At 48.5% G+C, this 13751-nt stretch overlaps 1 protein-coding gene across 2 annotated transcripts in view; it reads left to right on the top strand.

Moving 5' to 3' along the window:
- CTXN1 (cortexin 1) overlaps positions 1–13751 on the top strand; it is a 112867-nt gene that overhangs the window by 92975 nt on the left and 6141 nt on the right. The gene's annotated exons all lie outside the window — the stretch shown is intronic.

Below are 13751 nucleotides of genomic sequence, written 5' to 3' on the forward strand. Positions count from 1 at the left end.
AAGTGAGTCCCTTAAAACTGAGCAGGTTTCTTAACATCCATAAACTTACTTCAAAACACAAGTAAAAGTGTCCGTAGGCATAGGCGACTCATAGGGGATGCACGTGCCCCCCCCTTGACGGGGCCATTGCCCCCTCCCAGTGGCCGACACCGATGCTCTTGGTAGGGCTGGTGCCCCGCTGACAGGGCCACCGCTGTCAGCGGCTTCTGCGGGTGCCGCCCAATTCAAGGAGGCACCAATCACTCATGTCCATAGGTATTCTTTATCTGGCTCCCTCAAGATAAAGCCATATAAAACCACATCTTTTGACAGTGCCTGCACAACAGTTGTCACGTGGGCCAAGTGTATGACCCTCCTCCAGACTGACTGTGCAAAGTTGTGGTCCCAAAAGAGGCGGCCCACTGTTTTCTCCACCCCACACATTTCTCTGGAGCACCCACGAGGTTCCACCCAGGCCCCATCTATATCGCAGTGCCCATGCTGGCAACGTGCCCCTTGCTACTAGCCATGCTAGGTTGGCTTGGTCACTGGCCAGGGCCTTGTTTGACTCCCCCCTTGACATGCTATAGGGCTTGTTGGAGCATTGTTCACTATACACTTGCTCAAACAAAAGCTTCACTAAAGCATTGGCCAGAGTAGGCCTGAGCAGCAAACTTGACCGATGCCTTACATAAGCAAAACCTGGCATGTGGATCAGATGGGCACTCCTGCTGAACGGTGGGAGGGGGGTAGAATACTCCAGTATCATGATGATAAAGCTGGAATGGGAACACCCAGATCAGGATGTGAAACAAGCCCATGGCACAAAAGGATTTAAGATAAAGATTCAAGATGGAACGCAATCAATAAGTCATTTGCTTTGATCACTGTTTAAAAGGAGAATTGGAAATCAGGGGAACTTTGCAGGAGCCGAGGGGAGCCTGTGTGGTATTGAGACTACCCCAAAATGAGAACACTCTAAACCACACACTGTATTTTTTACTCATATGACATTATTAACTAAATGTTTTTGTACCAATCAGACCCAGACCCATTTTGTACCCTTGGCACTTACAGACCCACCACACATTGTTTTTTTGAACAGTAAGCTTGATTAACTTCTAACCCTGTTTATGATATTAGGTGAACACTAGGGTAGTGCTGCACATATATATTATTTACAAAGATTCCCATGCTGTTTGCATAGTAACACCTTTACTGGAAGATTATTACATTTGTGAATTGCCATTAAAATCTTGACACTTTTATGCCGGTACAGACAGGGCCCACACACAAAATCCTAAAAGCGTCACTTAAAGGCCCATTGATTAAAACCCTACTTTTGGCTTGTCTATGTAAAAACTTTCTTCATCCACAAGACGTTCAGAAAAACCCAGCTCCCATAAAACCTTAAACAAGAACATGTATGCCATGCTATTGTAAGGTTTTGCTAAATCCAAATTCATTAGGGCTACTCCTGGCTTCCAATGATAAATAAGTGCGACCTGTAGTGCTCACAGCGCACCTGTGCCCTGCCACCCAGGAACAGCATATGCCTGCTCTTTGTGTTTAACCTGAGGAAGCACATCCCTCATTCTTCAAACCAGTAATTTAGCCAGTAATGTATCGTCTGTATTTTAAAGCCTGTGTCTGTATAAGTTGCCAGCTATTTAAAGACTGTCTCTTGAACAGTTAACCAACAATACTAGTGGTAAAATGTTTCCCTTCCAACCCCTTTTCTAAAATCTCCTTAAACATTTCCAACAAATCTGGCCCTCAAAGACTCAAGAACCTTATATAAAATTTACTGGCACTCCATCCTTGCCAGAGCTCTTTCCCTGCTTAAATGTCTCAAGGCAGTTTTCCATTTCTTTTAGTGCTACCTCCTCCTCTGGCCTCTGGGCATCTTGTTCCCCCACTTCCCTTTTTAGTTCATCCTATAACCCACTAACTCTCCCTTTATCCACCTCCTTCTGGTATAAAACCTCATAACATCTTTTTGCCTTGTCGAATACTTCTTCCTGCCCTTCCACTCAGGCTCCTTCCTCCTCCTGGGCTGCCTTGATCCCCCCTCTCATTCATCTTACCCGGGCACAGAAGCATGGGGATCAACTCTGCAAACATAGTATATCTGCTTGCACCTGTGTTGAAAAGGACTCCATCTTATCCCCTTGTCGCTTGCCTAAAACACTCCACACATTTAAGGAGGCCACCAACACCATTAAAACTTCCAAAGAAAAAGTGTTCTTTCCTTATGCGTCATCCTTACCATGTATGTTTGGGAACTCCAGTCTCACATTGCAGACCTTCCCGGGGCGAACAAAACCCTCCATCTCTCTTCTCCTTTGATGCTCTAGCACTTCTTGTGGCCCACTCAGGGCTAGACACCAAGGAGGACAAGGGAGAGGTGCTGGGATCCTCTTCTGAATCTCCCTGGCATGTTTTAGCTTCCTTTGTCTCCTTCATTTTGGATTTCTTCCTTTTGCCAAAAGGTGCCTGTGCTTCTCCCACTTCTTCCTCCTCTTCCTTTTCACCCACTGCCTCTTGCCCTGCCTTTATCTATTTCTGTTCTGGGTTCCTACCTTCCTCCCCTTTCTCCTTCTCACCTAGTGCCACCTCCCTCTATGCTTTCCCACCAATATACCCATCATCTCTTCCTCCTCTTCCACATCACTTTTCTGCAGGGTCTCCTGTACCACATCCACGCCTCCTCCCTTCTCCTCTCCTCTTGCCACTCTTCTGCTGTTTCTTTGCCTTGCTCCAGACTCTATTTGCAAAGGACATGGAGCAGGTCCTAAAGACATACACTTCTCCTCGCCACACAACTTGCACCTGAGAGCTGCATTGCAGTCAATAGCAGTGTGCCCGCTCTCCTCACACGTAGAGCAGGCTGTCTCTACACAGTTAGCTGCCTGGTGCCCCTCCAGCCTACACTTGCTGCATTTCATGGTCGGTCCAAAATAGATAATGAACCCCCAGTGTTTCCCTAATGTAATCACTGTGGGGAGGTGCTCCATCGTGCCTGGACTTCCCAAGTTTTTGTTTAAAATTACTCTCGCCCACCACAGCTCAGTCCACACCCCCTACTTGTTCCTAATTTTGTCTACCCACATCACCTTTTCTAGGTGACCTTCCAACCATAATTTAATATCTTCTGCCGTTATAAAAGCTGAGAACATTCTTAATATAATTACTCTTTCACATGCTGCTTTGTCTGATAACAACCTGAAACATTGGAGCTCTGGGCTCTTGCTTATCTCATAGCATTTCCAAAACCAGTCATACCCTTCAGTGGTGTAGAACGCAAACGCCCACATTCGTTGATTCATAAAGGCAATCAGGCTATTTAAATCCTCCAAATGCACTTTGAGGATCTCAAATAAAACATCTTCCATAAAACCATATCTGTTCACTTCCTGTTTGTTACCATCAGTCCCTTCATCAGCCAAAGCCACCTTTACCAGTAAGCATCTTCCCTCCATCACCCTCTGCACCATCTGAGACGGGCATGCTGTGTTCTTCCCGTAAAGCCCTGCTTCCCTGCCAACGTTTCCCATCTGCTGCTTGCCTTTATCTGGATACCGCCAGTCAAATTCTGTCCATGGTCTGCCACTGTGCTCACTCCTGCCTCTAGTTGCTATCCTCTGTCCTCCTTCTCCATCTTCTGCTGCTGCTGACTCACCAGTTCCCATCTGTTGTCCAGGCTCATGCCACTGCTCACCTCTGTAGTCTGTCCTCTGTTGCCAGGGTCAGTCACTATCAGTCAAATCAGAACGAAGCTGCAGACTCCTTCACCTCCACAGTAGGTCTACCACAGCAGACCTTCAGCCAGAACTGTTGGCTGGCCTCCAGTTTCCATCTTCAGGTGAACTTAAAAGGGGAGACTGTGCTCCCCAGCACAGGGCCCTAACAGTGGCCAACTGGTTCATCAGCTGGGGTGCAGCTGCCAGTTACAGCCTTAGGAAAGTTTGGCTATCTCGTTTTGTGGGCAACCCCAGTTTAGAATCACTGCTTTAGAGTGTTTTACAGAGGACATGTATGATTGTTCCCATTTTATAGAGGGGAAAGTTGAGGCACAGAGTGGGGAAGTGATTTACCTAAGGGCACCCAGAAGGCCAGTAGCAGAGCCAGGAATACAAGCGTGGACTCCAAATCCAATGTTCTGCCCTCCAAGCCATACAGTTTACATTGGAGTTTGAGCTGTGCTTAGGGCAGTGCAGAGCCTTACTGCACAAAGAGAACTCTGAAAGGCACCAAACTTCTGGCGGAGCAATCTCCATAGGTTCACAGGGGATGCCTGCTGTCCCCCTGCGTCCTGCAACAGGGGCCAGCTGTGTCCCTCTTTCCTGGTGTCTGGTCCCAGCCTCCCACTGCTTAGGCAACCTGTTAATTTTCATTGCCCCCACAATGCAGCACATGCAGATGTACATGTGGCATTTTCCCGCAGTCACAACTGTGGTCACAATCAGCATCTTCCACTCTGAAAACCAGAGCTCTTTTGGGACTGAGAAGAGGTAACTCATAAATGAGGAAGGGAGGAGGACTCATGACAGGGGGACCCTGGACACAGCTCTGCTGCTTGAGCATCCAACAACCCAAAGCACAGATGATTTTGTCTGTGTCACAGTCTGATATATCAATAGTGTCTGTCAAAGCCATATTGGATTTATCAACGAAGACGACACTTGCAACTCTGGAAGGAATAAAGGAAGTAGTGCTGGAACAGAAATAAATAAGGGATCCACATTGTATTAATCATTATCATTTTCTGGCATAAATACTGGGGGAAAAAGCCTGCAAACAAGCAAACAAAGAGACAGACGGCAAGCTGGCCAAGAGCTTCAGTGAGTTTGGTATTGGAACAAACAGATCTAGGTACTTGCAAGACACAAGCTGAACAGCTCGGTGTCTCTGAGTCTCAGTTTTATAGCAAGTCACATAATATTTGATGTTTCACTTAAAGCCCCAGCTCGTGACAGCATAATTACATGAGAAACTTGGATACTATTTAAAAGAATCCTAAGTGAGTGTGTGTGTGTGTGCGCGCGCGCGTGCGCGTGCATGTGTTTTATAGATCTATATATAGATAGATAGATAATATTTGTAAACCAGTCTCGGCTGATTTCAGGCATTTTATTCAGTTACGGCTACTGGCATATGATCATGTGGAGCTGGTGATCCTAACTTGCAATTCAAAATGCTTCAGATTCAGAGGTGATTGGCATGGGGACTTGGTCTGGACTTCTTTCTAATATTAAAGGAGAAATAAGCAAGCATATTGGTTTCTCATTCTGTTTGCTCCAAATCTCAAGAAGGCAGCTCCCATTCTCTTGGAGATATTAGAGCCCAACTTCAGATTCCAAACCCTGGTGTCTGCAAGGCAAAGGTGCAACACGAACTTTAATACGCGCAGGGTGCGTCTACATGTGGAATTACAACACATGAATAAACTTATTGCTCTGGAGTTAATTGCACCCAGGCAAGCTGTTTGAATGTGCACGCAGGAGCTATAAGCTCAGCACGGCACATGGAGGCAGGTCAGGGCAGCCCCAGCTGGCAGGGGATACTGCAAATAACTTTTGCTGGTTAGCCACACATTGAAAGCTAAAGAGGCGGTGGTCATGGGGGACCTAAACTACCCGGACATCTGCTGGGAGACACAGACAGCAAAGTCCCACCGCTCACGCAGGTTTCTAACCTGTGTACAGGACCTCCACCTGACGCAGGAGGTACGTGGTCCCACTAGGGGGAATGCCTTACTGGATCTGGTATTGGCAACAGGGGATGACATAGTAGGGGACCTACAGATCGGTAGCCATCTGGGGGACAGTGATCACCTAAAAGTACAATTCAACATAAGGCGTTGAGTGGGTAAGGTAACCAGTAGGGTGAACGTGCTGGACTTTAGGAAAGCTGATTTCAGCGAACTCAGGTGATTAGTGAGGGACGCACTGCAGAGTAGTAGTTTTGAAATGATGGGAGCCCAAGAAGGGTGGCTGTGCCTTAAGGAAGCTATCCTTCGAGCACAAAGCGAGACGATCCCCGTGCGAGGTAAAAGAGGGAAAGGGGCCAGGAGGCTTCCCTGGCTGATCAGAGAAATCCAGGGCAGACTAAGGGCCAAAAGGGGAGCACATAAAAAGTGGAAACAGGGAGAGATCACCAAAGAGAAATATACCTCTTCTGCTCGTGCTTGTAGGGAGGCAGTTAGACAGGCCAAAGCTACCATGGAGCTGAGGATGGCAACCCAAGTAAAAGACAATAAGAAATTGTTTTTTAGATATATAGGGAGTAAAAGGAAGGCCCAGGGAGGAATAAGACCCCTGCTAAATGGGCAGAAACAATTGGTGACAGACAGAGGGGACAAGGCTGAACTCCTCAACGAGTTCTTCGCCTCAGTGTTCCTAAGCGAGAGGCACGACAAGTCTCTCCCTGGGAGTGTAGGGAGGCAGCAGCAAGGCACCAGACTTCCATGCGTGCACCCTGAGGTGGTGCAGGGTCACTTGGAAGAACTGGATGCCTTTAAGTCGGCAGGCTCGGATGAGCTCCATCCGAGGGTACTGAAGGCACTGGCCGACATCACTGCAGAGCCACTGGCGGGAATATTTGAACGCTCGTGGCGCACGGCTCAAGTCCCGGAGGACTGGAAAAGGGCCAATGTGGTTCCCATTTTCAAGAAGGGGAGGAAGGAGGACCCGGGTAACTATAGGCCAGTCAGTCTCACCTCCATCCTTGGCAAAATCTTTGAGAAAATCATCAAGGCTCACATTTGTGAGAGCCCGGCAGGACAAATTATGCTGAGGGGAAACCAGCATGGGTTCGTGGCAGGTAGATCGTGCCTGACCAATCTAGTCTCTTTTTATGACCAGGTCACAAAACGCCTCGACGCAGGAGGAGGGGTGGATGTCGTATACTTGGACTTCAGGAAGGCCTTTCATACGGTATCCCACCCCATACTGGTGAACAAGTTAAGGGGCTGTGACTTGGATGACTGCACAGTCCGGTGGGTGGAGAATTGGCTGGAGGGTCGCACCCAGAGAGTTGTGGTGGATGGGTTGGTTTCGACCTGGAAGAGTGTGGGCAGTGGGGTCCCGCAGGGCTCGGTCCTTGGACCGATACTCTTTAATGTCTTCATCAGCGACTTGGACGAGGGGGTGAAATGTACTCTGTCCAAGTTTGCAGATGACACTAAGCTATGGGGCGAAGTGGACACGCCGGAGGGCAGGGAACAGCTGCAAGCAGACCTGGACAGGTTAGACAAGTGGGCAGAAAACAACAGAATGCAGTTCAACAAGGAGAAATGCAAAGTGCTGCATCTAGGGAGGAAAAATGTCCAGCACACCTACAGCCTAGGAAATGACCTGCTGGGTGGCACGGAAGTGGAAAGGGATCTTGGAGTCCTAGTGGACTCCAAGATGAACATGAGTCGGCAGTGTGACGAAACCATCAGAAAAGCCAATGGCACTTTATCGTGCATCAGCAGATGCATGACAAATAGGTCCAAGGAGGTGATACTTCCCCTCTATCGGGCGCTGGTCAGACCGCAGCTGGAGTACTGCGTGCAATTCTGGGCGCCGCACTTCAAGAAGGATGCAGATAACCTGGAGAGGGTCCAGAGAAGGGCCACTCATATGGTTAAGGGCCTGCAGGCCAAGCCCTACGAGGAGAGATTAGAGAAACTGGACCTTTTCAGCCTCCGCAAGAGAAGGGTGAGAGGCGACCTGGTGGCTGCCTGTAAGTTCGTCAGGGGGGCACAGAAGGGAATTGGTGAGTATTTATTCACCAAGGCGCCCCCGGGGGTTACAAGAAATAATGGCCACAAGCTAGAAGAGAGCAGATTTAGATTGGATATTAGGAGGAACTTCTTCACAGTTCGAGTGGCCAAGGTCTGGAACGGGCTCCCAAGGGAGGTGGTGCTCTCCCCTACCCTGGGGGTCTTCAAGAGAAGGCTAGATGTGTATCTAGCTGAGGTAATGTAGGCCCAGCACTCTTTCCTGCTTATGCAGGGGGTCGGACTCGATGATCTATTGAGGTCCCTTCCGACCCTAGCATCTATGAATCTATGAGTCTATGAATCTATGAAGCACCCTCATGCCCGAGCCAGCCCCTCCACCATCTAACACATGCACTGCTGCGGAGTTTATGTACTCTGCAACGGGATAATACTTGTGTTTACAGGTAATATCCTGCTGTGGAGGAAATTAGTTCCCTCCAGCCTAATGGGGTGCATGTGTAGAGACTGGGACGTTTGCTGTGCAGTTAATTAGTCAACTGCTCAGTAAACATCTTGTATAGTGGTGCCCACAGCCTGTTCATTTGAGCTTCTGCACCATGCAAATCACCCGTTGCATTACCAGTTGCATTACCAGTTGAAGCACGTTCCAAGTTCCCTCAGAAGAGTTGTCTATACATTGGTGTCATCTTCCTCATTTCCTCAGCAGGCAAGCAATGGGCCAATGCCTAGTTCCTCGTTTCTTCGGATGAAAGGTCAATGGGCCAGTTCCTGGTTCCTGCTATCCTTGACTGGCAGGACAATGGGAACTGGTTCACTTTGGGCCAGACACTTACCACTGTATTGTTTGGATCCAAAATAAAGAAAGGCTCTCTGGGTGCTCCATAGTATTTCCATGCCTGGGTTCTTGGAGGAACAGAAAAGGCCTGCCACAGATGAATTATTAGCACAGCGAACTCAAAGTGGCACCCCTCTACTAGCCTGGAGCAGGCACACAGGCCAAGGATATGCCGTACCCTTTTCCTGCGATTGCTTCTAATGGAAGTACTGTGATCTTCAAGTTTAACTGGCACAGTCATCGTGACAGGTACACTTGCACCCTATTCTTTCTGCCAGTTTTAGAAAGCAGCCTTTTGAGCCGCACTGCAGCCATCTCAAAGGACCCAAAGTCCCAAAGGCTTGGAAACCTTATAGGCAAGGTTATTTGCAGTAGAGTGTCCAATGAACCAGGCCTCCAAACAAGGAAGCAACAACTGCATGGGTTTATATTCCACGAGGTGCCTCAGTTGGTGAGTATTAGGAGAAACCCATGCCCTTGGTGCATAAAGAGATGGGGGGGCATGACGGTCTGTGCCTCTGTTGAGAGCAGCTGCTTAGTAAGCCTGTTTGCCTGCAGCTCAGGTCTTTCTCAGCACATCTGTACACAACAACCATGTTTTCCATGGGCAGATTTAAGACATTTCTATGTTTCAAGCCAGGGCCCGCTGCATTTGCACAGCAAAAGAGGCAACGGCTCCCTTCCCCAACCCTGCTACATAGCAAAGGGCCTGAGGTTAACAGTTGGATAGCTCACCGGTCTGCTCCAGCTGGTTTCTGTGCTAGGAAGGTAGGAGTTAACCAAGCCAATAGTCTGTCTTTCCTCTGCGGTGAAACTTGTGGCACCTCAGACCCTCTGAATTCAGCCACAGTCTGAATGCATGGAGTAAACAAGGCACCACCTGCATGAAAAGCTCCATCATTCATAGCTTTAAGTGGGTTGCTAAGAAACACAACTTCTCTGTGGCCAGAGCTCATCTCTCCTACACTCCTGCCAAGCTTTGAATTCAGACACATTCCTATCTCCAGAGCAAACCTGGGAGGAGAGAGGCCAGGGAAACACGCAGCTGAAAGCCATGGTCGCTGACAAGAGCACTTGAATCCTAAGTGGGTGTCCAGAGGGTACAAGTCTCACAGGACTTGGGAAAGCAGCATGCAGGCTGGATACAACTTCTGTGTTTTCCTTCTTTGAATGCCAATGTAGAGAGGAACATGCAGAGCAGGAGTGTAGGAGAGATTGCATGATGGTTGTGGCCTGCCACAAAGACTCAGCTACCCTCATTCCCAGAGACCTGCAAAGGAAGCAGCAATAATCAGAGTGACGCATAGCAGTGGCAGCAGCGGGACTGCCCCTTTTAGAAATGAGACTAAATAGGGCAGGGTGTGTTCCACTGTGAGCACTGAGTACACTTGCCATGGTGAAGCCTTGCAGCCTTTGGATGCACCAAGACCATCGTCTTGTGATCTGCTGGTGGCTCCAGGAGGAGAATAACACAAACCCAGCATTTGATTCGTCTCAGCATGCTGGCAAAGATACACTGCAAGGAATCCCACCGGTTTTAGGACTTATGTTCAGATTCATGCATAGAGTTGCCCAGCTAGAGCACAACCTACTAAACATGCTCTGTAGACTCGCAGACATGCATGCGTGCTGGACATGCTGTAGGGTTGCAGACTGTGTGTAAATGTCAAAAATAGCCGTCATGGCTGGGAAGCTGCTATTTGGGTATGTAAAGTGAAACAGGATTCTGCCTTTAGCCTGTCCTCAGTTTGGCTGGATGCTGGCACTTTGAAAATAACAGAGGACATTAATCTCTCCCTCGCTGGGCTCTACTGGGTATGATGAATTCTGCAGGAGAACTAGAGAGATCTCCACAGCAACCACTCTATGGCAACAATCACCTGGAGAGAGCTATCACCTCCCCAAGAAGGACCTGTGCATTGTGGTGCTACAGTGTGTAGCAGCTGCTAGACAAAACCATTTATCCCACAGCTAAACAGCATCAAGAGCAAGACTGCTGCTATCAGGGGCCTCATGGGATAGCATGGATATACTGTACAGTTAATAGGAGATAAGGGGCTTTTACTTGTGGGATGCAACAAATCTGTGTGGCGGGCCAGTAGGGGGTGCTCCTGTGTTAAGCCCACCCACCTCACTGTGCCCAACCACCTTCCAGGCTCCAAGTGCCTCCCTAAGCGTGCCTCACGCCCGGCCGACCCCCTTCCTAGAGCACACCTGCAAGCCTGGGGGTAATGCCACCATCACCTAGAGTCTGGACTGATCTGGGACCTGCACCCTCTGGGAAACACAGGCCTAGTAATCCTCGAGGGTACTTGACCCACTACAAGAATTTGGGGTGCATCCGTCAGTCTGAAGTACAAATAGTGGTCTTCCTTAGTCAGCCGAACCAAGAGGACCCCAAGGCATAATCTAGACCTTTTCCCAATAAGTCTCCCATGCTACAAAGGAGAATGTCATTGGTTACAAGGAGTAGGTTTGGAATAGGATACAGGGTAGAGCAATATCAGCGAAATACCTTAGAGCAAACAGTGGCACGATAGCTTTTGATCACATATATGAGTTACTGCAAGCTATATATCTACTTAGATCTCAAGGAGCTTACTCACAAGTATCAGCCAGAGGCAGGTGGAGATTCCCTCTGGAGGCAGGCAGTTCCTTGATCATGAGTTTCAAGAGAGTTTCAGACAGTCCAGCTTCTCTCTGAGTTCTTGTCATGGCCACTGCCCCTCCTCCTGGGCAGTCCTTCAATGATGTAGCCCTTATGATCTCATTTACCTGATTCAGTGAAGGCCAGCAGCTGTTGGCTGCCAGCCAACCAATTTAAAATGCATCGCTGATTGCCGGGTAGACTGTCAGGGTCTTTAGCCCCCTCCCAGTCATGCTGGCATTGCTTAGAACAAAAGGGAACTTAAGCCCCCGCCCAGGTGTGCGTGGCCAGTCCTGTAGGCAGAGGGAGCAGGTTTCCCTTTCCCTCAGCATTGTATCCAGCTCAGGTTACAACTCAGCGTTGACTTAAGAGATGGGGCAGAGGAGTCTGCCCTTTGCAGTGACCATGGTAACCAAATTGTCAGATAGCAGAGTTTGGGGAGAGACAGAGATGGTTTTCTGCCACAACCTGCTTGTATAACAGTCCCCTAGCAACACTGTAGAGGGAAGCCTCAGGTTTGACAGCAGCCCAAGGGGTTATTTGGACCCCCGATAAGTATGCTATTGCAGTTGCTAAAGCTTATTGCTTTAGGTGAGGTCAGTATCCATGGAGACGTTATCACTGCCATGGTACCAGTGGTGGAGAGATGGGAAAGAGGGGAAACAACCAGTGTTGTGGCTGGACATTTAAATAGCATCTCAACCTGACTGTGATTGCTGCCACATTGCCTTATCCAGGTGTCTGATGATGCTGTGCTCTTTCTTGGAGTATGGGGAAAGGCTGCTATGTTCAATTTGTCAGACTGTCTTCAACTTCAGGGAAACTTCTGACAACAATGCTGCATCAGATTCACGGTCTTAGCTTTAACTGGAAGGCAACCCCAAAAGTGAGTTCAGGGTTTTCCAGGGCAGGTACTAGCATTTCTGGTGTTACAAAAGCAGCTTAGGCTCGACTGACTGGGGCTCCTTTATGCCAAAGTCTGAATAAATCCTCACTGAAAACCCATCCTGGGCCAAACAGATCACAGGCTAGGTCACAAGGATGACTCATGGTGGGAAGGGAAACAGTTGCCCCAAGGTCACACAGCAAGATACTGGGTAAGTGGGATTAAAACCACTTCCCAATGTCTGGACTAATGCCTGGTCCATGCGAGCATAGTACCCTTCTGCATCAAGGGAAGCTAACTGAGCTGCTCTAAGAGCGATATCAGCTCCCTGAGGTGTTGAGGCAGTTATGCTCATGTTATCCGCATGCATGTTACCTGAAACACCCCAAGGATGAAGGAAAATGAATGGAATAACTGAGGCCTAAAAGTCCAACCCCATTGCTTTCCTGCTTTCTAACAAGACCTACATAGAGTAAAAGGTCATAAAAACTAAGAAGGATGGCCTGGGAGCAATCACAGACCTGAGAACTTCCTTATATTTTGGGCTATAAATTGCTCATGTGCTCATGTATCATGTTAGAGTGAACAACACTGGGCACTAAGGAAATATGGTCATTATGTGATAGAAATCCCCACCAGATGGGATTCTGATAACCAGCCATGAAAAGGGCACTTTTAATTTCTCTTTAAATAGACACAAAGGCCATGCTGGACTGACAGCGCTGCGCCTGGCCTCTGTGCATAGTGCAGGTACCCAGTGCTGGTGTAAATGTTGCCTGTGCTGCCCACAGACAAGTCAGACCTACGTACATGATGGGACATCCAGCCCATGGAATCCGTTCCAGTTGAAACTTCGTGTCACTGAGCTCAGCCCGGCTTGGCCAGGTCTGAAGACTGATGGGTGTTCGCACAGCAAGAGCCAGTGGCTGCTCCTGGTCGCAGCATTATAGTCAGTCACAGGCGTTCAAAGAAATCAGAAGTCATTCCTTGGTGCTGATTTTTTTTCTCTCTCCATCTTTAGCCCACCTCTGGATCACATTGCAACTTTTTCTTTGGGCTGGAAGTTAGGTTTTGGGGGGGTTTTAAAGAAAAAAAAGTAAATTGAGATTTTCCTATAGCCTCCTTGGGGCCTTGAAGAAAAACAGCAAATTCTAGCTTCAGCAGGGTTGCTTGACTTATTCATGGGCTCATTGTGGTGACTGACTTCAGTGGGAGCAGCCAGTGAGCCGGATCCCTGACCACCTCCCTGCTAGGGCTGCATTTCCTTTCTCTAGTGAAGGGTGTGCGCAGGCAGAGAGGATATTCCTGTTTGGCTTGGACGGAGAGCCTGGTGCTTTCTTTGTTGCGCTATCAAGGGGATGTTTCACAGAAACAAAACTAGTCCAACTCTGCTCTGAATTACATAGGCGCTAATCAAAGACCTCTCCAGAGGGCCCAAAGAGGGTTTCTTCACGTTCACCAGGGAGAACATCTGGCTGCAGGATCTGACACCAGGATCTCTGTAGGAGCCAAGGGCGAGGTAGTTAGCTGTGTTAGTCAAAAGTCAGGCAGTGATCCCCTTTGAGACCAACTTTGTCAGAAAGGTACAAGTTTGTATAGGTGACAGCCTGCTCTGTCAGATGCTAGGAATGGATTTGCAGATATCATAGCTCCTATATCGAAAGGAATAAAA

This window comes from Crocodylus siamensis, chromosome 14, assembly GCF_052110815.1.
Source record: "Crocodylus siamensis isolate JL-2025a chromosome 14, ASM5211081v1, whole genome shotgun sequence".
Taxonomy (NCBI): domain Eukaryota; kingdom Metazoa; phylum Chordata; order Crocodylia; family Crocodylidae; genus Crocodylus; species Crocodylus siamensis.